The sequence below is a fragment of the Bos indicus x Bos taurus genome, chromosome 8, assembly GCF_003369695.1.
Source record: "Bos indicus x Bos taurus breed Angus x Brahman F1 hybrid chromosome 8, Bos_hybrid_MaternalHap_v2.0, whole genome shotgun sequence".
Taxonomy (NCBI): Eukaryota; Metazoa; Chordata; class Mammalia; order Artiodactyla; family Bovidae; genus Bos; species Bos indicus x Bos taurus.
Genome location: NC_040083.1, coordinates 49478776 through 49492108, shown reverse-complemented (window position 1 = coordinate 49492108; position 13333 = coordinate 49478776).

Below are 13333 nucleotides of genomic sequence, written 5' to 3'. Positions count from 1 at the left end.
TGTTCACTTAGATAGAATTTTTTTAAAACTAGCATTGAATCCTATGCTTTTCTCAATCAAGTTGTCCTAAGAAAGCAGAGGCATTTTTAATTCATTCACTGCTTTGTTTTAAATTTTGTGTTATACTCTTCCACATATCTCTTGTGTTATCTTTATCAGAGAGAGCAAGGAACATGGCAGCCTGAAAATGAAGCACAGAGTTCATTTTCTCCAACTTTGCAGTTTACTTTTAGTGATTTTTTTACTTATTTATTTTTTTAAACAAATTTCTTGCATTTTATTGACAACTGGCAACCTGTATTCTTTTTTTATTTATAAAATACTTGATCAAATAAGCATCTATTTAGGTCACTATAATAAATATCTAGGTAAAATGGTAGAACTTTGTGAGAATTTGACAGATCTCTGGAGTCTCCAAAAGGATAATGGTTGTGTCTGGTTCATCCAACCACCAAAAAAAAAAAAAAAACTCTTAACTAAATGATTTTAAAGGGTTGGGTCAACATAGTTCTTGACTTGTAATAAGTACTAAATTAATATTTGAAGAACTTAGATTTTAATAGAGGAGGGAGTGCTCATGAACTGCTAAGGAGCATAACTTCTAGTTTTCATTCTCATTTTAGAGCTGTGTAGATTAGATAGAGCAAGTTACTTAATTTTTTCATGCAGAAGTTTCTTATCTATAAATTACTGTTAAACGTAATTAGTAAATAACTACTTAAATACACATGTATATTTTAGAACAGTGAAAGATATTCCTATCTTTTTGTACGAGGAGAGCATGATCATTAATCAGATAAGCTCTGAACCTACTGACTCATTCCCATTCCATCTCAGTAACTTATTGTTGTTGTTCAGTCACTAAGTTCTGTCCAACTTCTTGCAACCCCATGGACTGCAGCATGCCAGGCGTCCCTGTCCTTCACTATCTCCTACAGTTTGCTCAGATTCATGTCCATTGAGTCCGTGATGTTATCTAACCATCTCATCCAAGCAGTAACTTACTAGGTAATGATTATTGGGAGAGCTACCTGTCTTAGTCTGCTTGGGGATCTACAACAAGATACTACAGACTGGGTGACTTATAAACAACAGAAATTTATCTCTCACATTTCTGGGTTCTGGGAAGTTCAAGCTCAAAGTACTAGTATGGTTGTATTCTGATAAGGGCTCAGTTTTTGGTTCATAGCCAGCATTTTATTTCTGTGTCTTCACATAGTGAATGGGAGCTCTGTGAAGTCTCTTGATATTAATCCCATTCATGAGGGCTCCACTCTCATAAACTAAACACCCTAAAAATCCCCATCTTCTAATACCATCACACTGGGTATCAACATATGAATTTTGAGGGGACACAGACATTCAGGTCATACCACTACCTTCAATCCAAACCAGCTTCTTCCTGAAGAATCTGTATTATAATGTACTTTTTTCATAGTTGTAATAAGTTAATATGGAAAATTGATAAAGCCCTTCAGAGAATGTTTCAATTCAGTTCAGTTCAGTCGCTCAGTTGTGTCCGACTCTTTGCAACCCCATGAATCGCAGCACACCAGGCCTCCCTGTCCATCACCAACTCCCAGAGTTCACTCAGACTCACGTCCATCGAGTCAGTGATGCCATCCAGCCATCTCATTCTCTGTCGTCCCCTTCTCCTCCTGCCCCCAATCCCTCCGAGCATCAGAGTCTTTTCCATTGAGTCAACTCTTCGCATGAGGTGGCCAAAGTACTGGAGTTTCAGCTTTAGCATCATTCCTTCCAAAGAAATCCCAGGGCTGATCTCCTTCAGAATGGACTAGTTGGATCTCCTTGCAGTCCAAGGAACTCTCAAGAGTCTTCTCCAACACCACAGTTCAAAAGCATCAATTCTTCTGTGCTCAGCCTTCTTCACAGTCCAACTCTCACATCCATACATGACCACTGGAAAAACCATAGCCTTGAGCAGACAGACCTTTGTTGGCAAAGTAACGTCTCTGCTTTTGAATATGCTATCTAGGTTGGTCATAACTTTCCTTCCAAGGAGCAAGCATCTTTTAATTTCATGGCTGCTTACCACATTGTAAATATTCAAATATTGATTGCAATTATTATAGTATTTTTATATTATATTGATAATGCTCCAGTTATTTTTAATATTTGTGCATTAATTTTTTTCCTGAAGTTTGGTCTTATTTCTTTCTTTTGCCAATGGAAAATGAAATGTTATTTCTCAGTTTAACCTAGGAAACACATGAAAGTAGTTTCATAACCATATCCACTCAATGGCCTAAAACAGTTCAGTTGTGTATCTGTTTTGGGCATCTGCATCTTTAAGATAAATAGTATTTTCAAGATAAACGGTTTCTTGTCTGTGATAGAAACTCATATGCAAAATAAGCTTGTTACCATGTAGGAAACTAAAGGAAATAGCAAGTATGTACAACAAGCAGTCAGTTTACCAAACGATGAGCTTGAATAAGCAAAGTGAAGATTAGTTAAGGGGTCAGGCTGCAGGGATTAGAAGGGAAAAAAAGTTCTATACTTTAAAAAATAATACTTTGAAAGAGAAAACAGCAATTATATCAGTGGAGTTTTGTTATTTTATTATTATAAACACTAAAAAATAAAAAATGTCAGTTCATTACTAACAACTCAGTGAAAGGATCTTTTGCGAATATTAAATTTATCTAGAATAGCACATATTTAAAACCAGTAGGCCTTAGGAAGCAGCAGCTATATTGAAATGTTTGCACATCTGTTGTAAATGACAGCACTTTTGTTTGATGACTTCAATTTTGAAGTCATGCAATAGATTTTTAAAAATATAATTTTAAAAAATATAACAGGTAAATTCACTTGCCAACCTTTCTGAAATTTTAATTATTAATATTATGATATGATAAGATCGGATGCCATTCTTTGGCTCAAATACCAAAGTATTGCTTTTCTATTTATAACAGTAGCCATTTGTAATAATATAGTATTATTGCACAATCAATATATTGGAAAAGTCCTCTGAAGTTATCTTTAAAAATTTTTTTTAAGCTAGTGAAAAAATATGGAAAGTGACCTGAGTCCTGAATTTACATTTTTCTCCTTTAGCACTTTTACACTAGCCTCATAACCAGCTAAGTCAGGCAACAGCACTGTACATCACACCAGTTATGAATTTTGACCTTATGAAATAATTACCAAGGAGGGCAATGATTTATGGAGATATGTATTGGTCTTTTAAATTTTGACAGACAGAAGTTTATTGCTGCAATCTGAAATTTTCACTTGTTTTATAGCCAAAATGGAAATGTTCCATTATGAAAAAATATCAGAACATTTGAGAACAGATGAATTCTTCCACTGAGAAAAGCCTTCATCATTCTGTAAAGGTAAGAGAGAAAATGTTAATGAATGTTACTTGCTAGATTTTGAGTCCTTTAACATGTAGAGTTAAAAATTTTAAATCTTAAATTTTCTCAAGCCTCATAGTGATATTAAAATGCAGGGATCTCTTTAAAGTTTGAGGCTAGAACACTTGGATTTATATGAAAGGACAGTTTATGATCTACACCATCAGCGCTATTTAAATTGATTTTATAAGAGATCTTTGCATTAGAAAAAATAAATAAAACAGAACATACAAACATTTTTAACAACCAAACCAAAGTGACTAAAAACACAAAACAAAGCAGTTTAGGTAGACTGAGCAGTTATCCCAGAATGAGAAGATTCAGATTCTAATCTTAGTCGATAAAAACTCAATTCCTGAAGCAGGTGATTGGTTTCGGTCATCACCATAGGTTTTCTGGTAATAGGAAGAAAGAAAGGAGGAGGGAAGGGAAGTTGGGGACAAAATAAAAATATTAAAATTAAGCTTATCAGAAACTTGGGTTATAGGCCAGAGCATAAAGATACTTTGGACTCCCAAAAGTAAAGAAACAAAAGCGAGACAAAGAAATATAAAATCAACAAATCAAAACAGCAATCAGTTTCTAATGAAAACAACAAAAATGCAAAACAACATACATGAAAAGAATGAGTTTAAGTGCATTATTTTTTTAATGTGATAAAACAGAAAAGTTATTGATTTGAAGTTTTTCTTGTTTTCATTAGAAACTTATGGATTGCATTAGATCAGTATGGATCTCTGGCTTGACCATTGTGGGAAAGATATTTTAATAATGTGTCATATTTAAACAACATGGTGTAAATGGATTTTGTGAAGTTGACTCGTCTCAGGTTAAAATATTGAATATCTAAAGGTCAAGGCTGTATATTGTCACCCTGTTTATTTAACTTACATGCAGAGTACATCATGAGAAATGCTGGACTGGAAGAAACACAAGCTGGAATCAAGATTGCCAGGAGAAATATCAATAACCTCAGATATGCAGATGACACCACCCTTATGGCAGAAAGTGGAGAGGAACTAAAAAGCCTCTTGATGAAAGTGACAGTGGAGAGTGAAAAAGTTGGCTTAAAGCTCAGAAAACCAAGATCATGGTATCTGGTCCCACCACTTCATGGGAAATAGATGGGGAAACAGTGGAAACAGTGTCAGACTTTATTTTTCTGGGCTCCAAAATCACTGCAGATGGTGACTGCAGCCATGAAATTAAAAGACGCTTACTACTTGGAAGGAAAGTTATGACCAACCTAGATAGCACATTCAAAAGCAGAGACATTACTTTACCAACAAAGGGTCGTCTAGTCAAGGCTGTGGTTGACCATTCCTGTGGTCATGTATGGATGTGAGAGTTGGACTGTGAAGAAGGTTGAGTGCCGAAGAATTGATGCTTTTGAACTGTGGTGTTGGAGAAGACTCTTGAGAGTCCCTTGGACTGCAAGGAGATCCAACCAGTCCATTCTGAAGGCGATCAGCCCTGGGATTTCTTTGGAAGGAATGATGTTAAAGCTGAAACTCCAGTACTTTGGCCACCTCATGCGAAGAGTTGACTCATTGGAAAAGACTCTGATGCTGGGAGGGTTTGGGGGCAGGAGGAGAAGGGGACGACAGAGGATGAGATGGCTGGATGGCATCACTGACTCAATGGACGTGAGTCTGAGTGAATTCTGGGAGTTGGGATGGACAGGGAGGCCTGGCATGCTGCGATTCATGGGGTCGGTCGCCAAGAGTCAGACACGACTGAGCGACTGATCTGATCTGAATACTGTATGTCTTATCTTGGGATTAAAATGGAGATCATACTACTCAACATAAAAAATAAGATTGACCAACTGAGGAAACAAATCAGAAAATGCTCAGCATAATATGTAGCTCAAAGCAGGCACTCAATAAATATTAAAACTCCATTAGTATCACTGACAACTTTAACAATACAACAATTTGGAAATTAAATAATCTAAACAGTGTTTTTCACTCAGATAAATTTCATCTAAACTATAGGATCATAATGTTATTTAATGTAATAAAAAATGAAGATATTCATAATTTCAAAGGAAGTGAATAAAGATAAATATGGAAGTGCAGAAATGAATACGTTCCAGGTCAGACGACTGAGCAACTGAACTGAACTGAACTGAACTAATACAGAGTATGACCAAAAAGGGAAGATACCTTATACAACTAGGAAAAAAATCTGCATTACTTAATAGAGCAGGGAACCAATTAAGAACAGTCCCCTATCCAGTTTAATTAGGCTAACTACAGGTAAGGGAATCCTGTAGTACAGGGAGGAGCATTAGGCGGTGAATTCTCACTGCATTTCTTTCATCTATGACCCCTCCACTGTGACAGTGTTAAAGATATGTAGTGCTTGACTTTCACCCAGGATTGCCCTCTTAATGTGAAATTTAAATAAATTAACGCTTTCACATTACTAGAAAGTACATCCAGGTATACCCCAATGCCATAAAGGAAGTAGCAAATTGCATGTTTTCTTATTCTTTTTTCCAAATCACCAACAGGTCATAACATATTGACACCTAATTTCAGCTTTAGTAAATAGATGTCCTGCAAAAATTCTGTGTGCTTCATGAAAAAAGATGTTCTACACATTATTCAGGCAGTGTTGAGAACTAACTAAAATATTACTGAAAGATAAAATCAGAAGGTAAAAAGAAAAAATTTTTTTTTCCTGTGTGGTTATTTAACACCAACTTTGATTTATTCTTAATTTGCTCTACTTTTGCTGTTTCAAAAAGACATTCTAGAGAAACACTGGATCTTGTTCATTTTCCCTTTAACATACTGGCTTTAGTAATGAAGCAATAATAAAACTCCACAAGGGGGCAGGAAACTAAACAAAAAAAACAAAAATGAGAAAAGTCTTCTAGCCTGGTCAAAATATATATGTATGTATGTAAGTGTATATATATGGACTAACTCAGCAAGTTCAACTCAACTTATTTCAATGAAAGCAGAGTTGCTTAGGTTAGAAGATGAGTTATCTACCTGAAGTAGTAGAGATGCTAGTGTCAAATATATTAAAGCTTAAGTTCTGGGAAGAATGTACTATTTCTTGTCAGTAGTTTCAACTTACATTCTTTAATGTAGATTTAATTCATGTAAATTTTTATATTTTTTAAAGATTGACTTTCTCATCTTTAAATGTGACATTTTAATAAGAAGTTATTTTTTAGCTCTCTGAGTAGAGTGCTGAAGCTATTGGGATTTCAGGGGCAGAGAAACAAGACACTGCAAGAATTGAGAAATTTTGCTGTGGGAAATACCAGTGTGCAAGGTGGAAAACCCTCAGGTCATGTTTTTGTTGATACTCTGTTCTTTAAGCAATATTCAGTCTCTTTCCTCAGTGCATACAGCTGAAACACAGGATATATAAACTATATACCAAGACTGTTAAGGGAAATAATTACCACAAGTTAATGTTAAACAATATTCCAAATCATAGCATATGAATATATGTATGTATATATATATATATATATATATATATACACTCTTAAAATAATCTCTCTACAACTTCACCTATAGCTATACATTTATCTGTCTCCTTAAAACACCTCTTTGATTTTTGTGAATACACAGTTATGAAAAGGTCATGATAATGCTAATAAAAATGTTAAAAAAGAGAATATCTTCAAATTTAGGATCTAGTAAGTTAAATCAGAAGAGGGGATAAAAGCATTAAACCTGCTCATTGACTTCTGAATGCTCATTTTCACCTGACCACTCTCTTGGGCACTCTTTCCTAAATCCATACCACTTCAGTGAGCCTTACTCTCCATAGCAGTTAGCATTTCACTGGTTAAGTACACTTGTCATTGATTTCAAAACGAAAAACATTTAGAATTAAATTTTGTGGTTTTTTATCTAAATAAGAATGCACAATTTCAATATCAAGGCAATAAGGGATTGTGATTTTAAAATCTTTCAAGTATTCTCTGATCTGAATCTGAAATATCTTTGTATCTCAAAGTACAACAATACGATATTCCATGGTTAGGCAGTAAACATAATACAATAATACACATATCATGTAAGCATATTTCAAAGGCATTCATTTAAAGCAATTTAGCTTTTCATGTTGTTTTGAGTGAGGAGAGCAGTGCTGCTGATATCCATTCATAAATTTATTCAAAAAACATTCATTCAGCACCCTCCACTTTGTGTACTTAAAATACAGTATGCATTTTGGAAAGATGCAGAAAATGCAGGATGTTTAGGTTTTCCAAGAAGAAACAGAAATTTTGCCCATCAGTATTGAGTGATCCAGGGCAAACATAAGACCCGGATTTGTATGGTTTGTCTTGCAATGCAGGGTCAGGTATCTGAGTTTTTCTGTCGTGAATACCAAATAGGAAATCTGCTATATTCTCAATCAGATGTAACTGTCCGGTTGACTCCTCTAATGCAAATGTCAGAAGATCTCCAGTTGTAAGTTATATTTATACCATTTTAAACACACATATATATATACAAATTACTAACAATATGGGTTGTGAATTTTTATCAGAAGAAAATAGTAATCTGTAGTATAACATAAACCAATTTTTTTTAAAAAAGGTGATAAATGGATTTTCTTATAATATAGTATAACAATTATTGCTAGCGAAATTATTTTCATGGCATAATGTGAAATTCAGAAGGGTCGCCAGGCGTCCAAAACAAAAGATAAAAATTTATTTATAAAATAAAAAGAGACGGGGAAAATGTATTACTAGGTAAGTGTACAGTTCTACTGTAGGGAACATTGCAAACATATCATCTATACTGAGTCATAATAATAAGCCTTTTAAAATTTAATAAAAGAGACTCGGAGACATATAAACAACGTTCAACATTTAAGGAGCGTGGTAAATCAGATTGTGTTCCTTTTGAAAAGGCTTTATGACGCAGTTATTTATTCAGCAAACCAAAACTGTACCCTGTGTCCGTTAACGAGGCTGGCTTTGTGCTACACAGACTTCCGCGGGGCTCACTCCTGTTTGGAACCATTTCACACTAATTAGAAATAAGAGAAAAGGCAGTGTTCATAAGCACCACAGTTATGGGCCTCTTTGAACAGCTCTCTTCCGAAATTAACTTGGTTGTAACCCTGCGTGAATAATAGCTTTGCGGCAACAGTTTAGAGAAATATATTGTTAATAATTGCCATCTTGCTGAGCAAAATGCTAGGGCAAATTTTACATAACAGCACAAGACAAAATAAAAAGGTGGGTTTGTGAAGCTTTGAAAGACACAGTTTGCAGTTCAGTTTTGTTTCTAAGACTCTTCTCATAATGATTTGGAAGAACAATCACAAACAGATAAGAAATAAAAGTGAGTGACAGTTATTTTAAAAAGCCGCTTGATTTGAAAAATTATATTTAAGGTATTAATTATTTGTATTGGTACCAGTTTATAGAGTTAACTCAAAGTAGGCAGTTTCTTTTTCAAATAGCAAAATCATTACATTTTAGTTTGATACAAATAAATCACTATAGAAAAACACAGGTTTTCTTTATAGTTAATAAGTGGCTGAAAATTTTACAAGGTTTCTGAAGTAAGTATGCCTTAAAAAATCATGTATATTTGTGCATAGCACAGAGATACAAAGGAAAAGAATACTTTTCTTTTTTTTTGAAAAAGAAAAATGTAACAAAAGAATCTAAGACTTGACTTTGCATCAAAAAATATCAGATAAAAGTAAAGAAAAGAAAAAGAATATTACAAGAAGGGTATCACTCTTTCAAACAAATCATCTCATATGCATATTGGTTTCCACTATGAGGCCAGATTTATAATAATTACCTGTTTGGACTATGCATGGGACTATATAAATTTTCCTATCCCTGAAAACCATCCTTCAAAAACAACCAAAATATCTATAAAATATATGAAATTTGGCAAAATAATTAAAAGCCCTGAACAAGAGCCTCAAATTAAAAGTCTTATTTAGAGAGCCATCTAGTTCAAGGTCTGGTAGAGACAGAGATTGGATTCTGATCCCTAAAGCAGCTGTGACATGAACAAGATCAACAATATATATAGGCTATTTGCCACAGAATTGTCCATCCTTTTAAATGAAGAGATTTTTTTCATAACAACTAAGTTCCAAGTTCCCCATAAAGAAAAATGAATAAGTATAATCCCTGCCCTCAGGCGGTAGATGTTTTATTAAAAAATAAATAAGCCATGAGGACAATGACCAAGTTGTACTATGTAGCGTGGGAGCACAAAGGAGGTCAATTCTGGACATGAAGGAAAGGTAGGACAGCATTAGGAAAGGTTCATGGAGAAAGTTAAACTTGAGATTCATCTTGAGATACAAGAAAAATATATATATATAATATGTATGTGTGTGTATACATATTTCTAACAGCTGTTTCAATACCGGACTTATTCCCTAAGAAATTTCAACAAAAGGATGGTAAAAGTAGGGCATAAGTGAACCAGAAACAAAATAATGCCTTGTGAGGAAGAGGTATTTTGTTTTTCTCCACATTTATATCATACTGTAAACATTATCAAATTTCCAAATTCTATCTAGTTCAGCAAATAGCTATTGATAATCTTATCAATGCTTTATAGTATTGGAAAGTTATACAAAATGTATTGGAAATTAAATGTAAAAGCCTATAATTAAATCACAAAGATAAACAACAAAATGCATGCTAAGTAGAGGCAGGTTTAAAAGACTGGAAACAGAGAATGAACTTATAGTTACTGGGAGTAAAAATGGGGGGAAGGGATAGTTAGGGAGTATGTGAGGGACAGTTGCACACTGCTGTATTTAAAATGAATAATCAACATGGTCCAACTGTGTAGACAGGGAAATCTGTTCAATGCTATGTGGCAACCTGGATGGAAAGAGAGTTTGCGGGAGAATGGATACATGTATATGTACGGCTGAGTCCATTTGCTGTCCACCTAGAACTATCACTACATTGTTAATTGGTTATACTCCAATACAAAATGAAAAGTTTAATAACCAGAAAAAAATAAATAAAAGACTGAGGAAGTGCAAATGAAGGACAAAATTTAACTAGGGTCAAGGTATAATTAAGAAAATGTCAAAATTCAATTTACTAAATAATTGAGGTATAAGTATATTTAAATGTACTAAGATAAAAATTTTTAAAAAGAAAAAGGAAAGGCCATGGGACAACCCTATAAATATTCTCGCAAACATAGAAAGACATCATATTTAAAAGAGAGTAAATGAGAAAAAAGAAGGTAGGAATCATTAAGTGGGAGGAAGTTACATTCAAACATTAGCATTGACAGAGTTTCACCCAAGAGAAACTTGAACTTCTCTTTATTTTGCCTAGGATAAGATTAAAGTATTAATATATCTTTTTCTTTAAATCCTCCATATGACCCCAAGGTATGGCCAGAATTGAGAGCAAGTAGACTATAATTTTGTACTCCAAGGCCAAACTTGCCTGTTATTCCAGATATCTCTTGACTTCCTACTTTTTCATTCAACTTCCCTATGATAAAAAGCACATCTTTTTTTGGTGTTAGTTCTAGAAGGTCTTGTGGGTCCTCATAGAACCATTCAGCTTCAGCTTTGGCATTAGCAGCTGGTGTATACACTTGGATTACTGTGATATTGAATGGTCTGCCCTGGAATGAACAGAGTTAATTTCATCATTTTTGATATTGCGCCCAAGTACTGCATTTCAGACTCTTTTGCTTTGAACATGAACTACTTATTGCAATATTCAGACTAAATTGAAGAAAGTAGAAAAAGCCACTAGATCATTCAGGTATGACCTAAATCAAATCCCTTACAATTATACAGTGGAAGTGCCAGATACATTCAAGGGATTAGATCTGGGAGAGTGCGTGAAGAACTACGGATGGAGGCTTGTGACATTGTACAGGAGGCAGTGATCAAGACCATCCCAAGAAAAAGAAATGCAAAAATAAAAAATGGTTGTCTGAGGAGGCCTTACAAATAGCTGAGAAGAGAAGAGAAGCTAAAAGTAAAGGAAAAAAGGAAAGATATACCCATTTGAATGCAGAGTTCCAAAGAATAGCAAGGAGAGATAAGAGTCTTCCTAAGTGATCAATACAAATAGAGGAAAACAATAGAATGGGAAAGACTAGAGATATCTTCAAGAAAATTAGAGATTTCATGCAAAGATGGGCTCAACAAAGGACAGAAATGGTATGAACCTAACAGAAGCAGAAGATATTAAGAAGAATTGGCAAGAATACGCAGAACTATACAAAAAAGATCTCAATGATGCAGATAAACAGAATGGTGTGATCACTTACCAAGAGCCAGACGTCCTGGAAGGTGAAGTCAAGTAGGCCTTAGGAAACATCACTACAAACAAATTTAGTGGACGTGATGGAATTCCAGCTAAGCTGTTTCAAGTCTTAAAAGATGATTCTCTGAAAGTGCTGCACTTAATATGCGAGCAAATTTGAAAAAGTCAGAAGTGGCCACAGGACTGGAAAAGGTCAGTTTTCATTTCAATCTTAAAGAAAGGCAATGCCAAATAATGTTCAACTACCAAATAATTGTACTCATCTCACACACTAGCAAAGTAATGCTCAAAATTCTCCAAGCCAGGCTTCAACAGTACATGGACCGAGAACTTCCAGATGTTCAAGCTGGATTTAGAAAAGGCAGAGGAACCAGAGATCAAATTTTCAACATCTGTTGGATCATAGAAAAAGCAAGAGAGTTCCAGAAAAGGTTATACTTCTGCTTTATTGACTATGCCAAAGTCTTTGACTGTGTGTATCACAACAAACTGGAAAATTCTTCAAGAGATAGGAATACCAGACCATCTGACCTGCCTCCTGAGAAATCTGCATGCAGGTCAAGAAGCAACAGTTAGAACTGGACTTGGAACAACAGACTGGTTCTAAATTGGGAAAGGAGTTACATCAAGGCTGTATATTATCACCCAGCTTTTTTAACTTATATGCAGAGTACATCATGCAAAATGCTGGGCTGAATGAAGCACAAGCTGGAATCAAGATTGCTGGGAGAAATATCAACAATCTCAGATATAAAGATGTCTCCACCCTTATGCCAGAAAGCGATGAAGAACTAAAGAGCCTCTTGATGAAAGTGAAAGAGGAGAGTGAAAAAACTGGCTTAAACTCAACATTCAAAAACCTAAGATCATGGCATCTGCCCCCATCACTTCATGGCAAATATATGAGGAAACAATGGAAACAGAGACAGACTTTATTTTCTTGGGCTCCAAAATCACTGCAAACGGTGACTGCAGCCATGAAATTAAAAGACACTTGCTCCTTGGAAGAAAAGCTATGATCATCATAGACAGTATATTAAAAAGCAGAGACATTACTTTGCCAACAAAGTCAGTCGAGTCCAAGCTATGGTTTTTCCAGTAGTCATGTATGGATGTGAGAGTTAGACTATAAAGAAAGCTGAGCACAAAAGAATTTCTGCTTTTGAAGTGTGGTGTTGAAGACTCTTGAGAGTCCCTTGGACTGCAAGAAGATCCAACCAGTCCATCCTAAAGGAAATCAGTCCTGAATATTCATTGGAAGGACTCATGCTGAAGCTGAATCTCCAATACTTTGGCCACCTGATACGAAGAACCAACTCATTGGAAAAGACCCTGGATGGGAAAGATTGAAGGCGGGAGGAGAAGGGGACAACAGAGAATGAGATGATTGTATGGTGTCACCAACTCAATGCACATGAATTTGAGCAAGCTCCAGGCGTTGGTGATGCACAGGGAAGCCTGGTGTTCCGCAGTCCATGGGATTGCAAAGAGTTGGACACGACTGATCAACTGAACTAACTGAACTGACCATTATTGTGCCCAATCCTAATAATGTTATGAGAAAATCTATTTCCTAAGATAATACAATTTATAAACACTTGAGATACATTTATTTTTTAATGCCCAGATTTGTTTAAAATTTTTAATTTTTTTCTTTTTTTTTTCTTTTTTAACT